The sequence below is a fragment of the Pteropus vampyrus genome, unplaced genomic scaffold (assembly GCF_000151845.1).
Source record: "Pteropus vampyrus isolate Shadow unplaced genomic scaffold, Pvam_2.0 Scaffold159, whole genome shotgun sequence".
NCBI lineage: Eukaryota > Metazoa > Chordata > Mammalia > Chiroptera > Pteropodidae > Pteropus > Pteropus vampyrus.
The window spans coordinates 1,137,625-1,139,996 of NW_011888940.1; positions in this window are offsets into that span (position 1 = coordinate 1,137,625).

A 2,372-nucleotide genomic window follows, 5' to 3' on the forward strand; every position below is an offset into this window, starting at 1 on the left:
AAACCTACAACTAATACCATACTTAATGGTGAAAGACTGATTTCTTCCAAAAGTGAGGAATAAAGTGAGGGCGCCACGCTCACCATTCCTGTTCAGTGCAGCACTGGCGGTTCCACCCAGCGCAATAAGGCAAGAAAAGAAAATAGAAGCCATGCAGATGAGAAGGGAAGAAAACTGTCCCTCTTTGCAAGTCACATGATTTCCATGTGGAAAATCTTAAGGAATCTACCAACCAAGGAAAGCTTTTAACAGCATCACAGGATACAAGTCAACATATAAAAAATAAGAATATTTCTATACTTCAAATAAAAAATTGGGACCACAGTTTAAATCACATGTTTACAACAACTAAAAACAAAACAAAACAAAAAAACCATTATGTACAACTCTAACAGGACACATATAGGTTCTTTACTCTGAAAAGTACAAAATGCTTGAGAAAGAAATCAAAGAAGACCCGAGAGACATATGACATTCATAGATTAAAAGACTCAATATAGCAAAGATGACGATTCTCCCCAAATCGGTTTATCTGGTGAAAATTCCCAGCAGGATATTTTGTTGATACAGACAAGCTTATTTTAAAGTTTATTTGGAAATGCGAGGGACAAAACAATTTTGCAAAAGAGCAACAAGACCCAGGCAGAAAGGGGATGGGAGAGACCCAGTCCTCAGCTAACGCCCACCACCTACCAGACATTCTGTGCATGTTATTTCACAAGTGTCCTGAGAGTCGTTTATTATTATCCTGAATTCGTAGCTGTTAAATTGCATGTTTAAGGTCACACAGCCGATAAACAAACAAACAAAAAGCCAGATTTGTCTGACTCCAAAGCCCATTCTCCTTCTATTTCATTGGTTCACTCAAGAAATATTTATTGATCAACTACCTTTGCTTGGCCTGTTGCCAAAACAGAGTCCTTGAACAAGCTACCTTTCAGGTACTTGAGAGGCTGCGCCCCTTCTTTCTTAGAATTATTGAGGAAAAGGCTCTAAGAACAGATAAGTCACATGTGCATCTGAAAACCTGGACATTTTCCCTGATATGAAGCGTATGAGAAGCTTTCTTCATGGGAATGGGCTTTCCAAGCTTTAGAAAACAATTTAAAAAATTGACATCTATTTTTATGGTAGGAAATAGTTAAAAATAATATTTGTTAAATTAAAGGTTGCCCCCCATGCAATATGAAGTGGAACCAGTAATAACTATTTGGCAATTTTAATCAGCTTGTGAACCTGAATTATAGAACTAGCAAGTTATTTAATTAATGTGTCCGAGGAAGGAGCAGAGGCAAGATATTAGAGTTGCGGTCTCAAGTCTCTAATGTTATTTATCTAGTAATTTTGGGAAAATTTGAGGAATGGTCAGAGAGTGGCATTAAAAACTGGTATACGAATAGCAACAATTTCTTTTCTAGATGAACTTTCTCATCCCAGAGTCCCGGGAGCCCCCTTTCCTTGGAGGCGTGGCATCTGGTTTGGGCCTCTGGGAAAAGCCACATCTTAGGGATCTGACAGTGAAGAGAGAGGATGGGGTTGAGGTGCTTTCTGAACTGGTTTGACCCATCAAGTGAGTCACGGCTGGAGTCTGACAGCAACCTTGCTGAATGCAGGATCGCTCTGTAGCTGGGACAATCGCTTCCAGCTGCCTTCGAGCATGAAGGTTTGAGAGGACGTTTCAAAAAGGGTGTTTAGTGACTGAGTTACTTTGGCAGTCTGCTGTGGTTCTGTTTCCTCAGGAAGCCAGTCTTCCCAGTTCAGGAAGGTTGGTTACTCACCTCTTCCTCCTTTTCTATTCTCCCCCCAATTCTACTATGAATCCTTGTTTTTTTTTTAATAAATTCTTTTTAGATTTTAGTTGGCATACAATATTATATTCCTTTCAGGGGTACAATATAGTATATATAACTTGCTAAATGATCACTCCAATAAGTCTAGTACCCATCTGACGCCATTCATAATTACTACAATGTTATCGACTGTATTCCTTATGCTATACTTTACATCCTCATGACTGTTTCGTAACTACCAATTTGTACTTCTTAATCCTTCCCCTCTTTTACGCATCTGCCTACCCCCCTTTCATCTGTCAATCCTCAAAGGGTTCTCTGTATCTATGAGTTTGTTTTTTGTTTCGTTTGTTTATTTGGTTCTTGAGATTCCACATGTAAGTGAAATCATATGTCATTTGTCTTTCTATGTCTAACTTACTCCATTCAGCACAGTATCCTCTAGGTCCTTCTCTGTTATTGTAGATGGCAAGATTTCATTCGTTTTTCTTACGGCTGAGTAATATTCCATTGGATATATGTCCTACCTCTCCTTTATCCATTCATCCATATGGACACCCAGGTGGACTCCATATCTTGGTT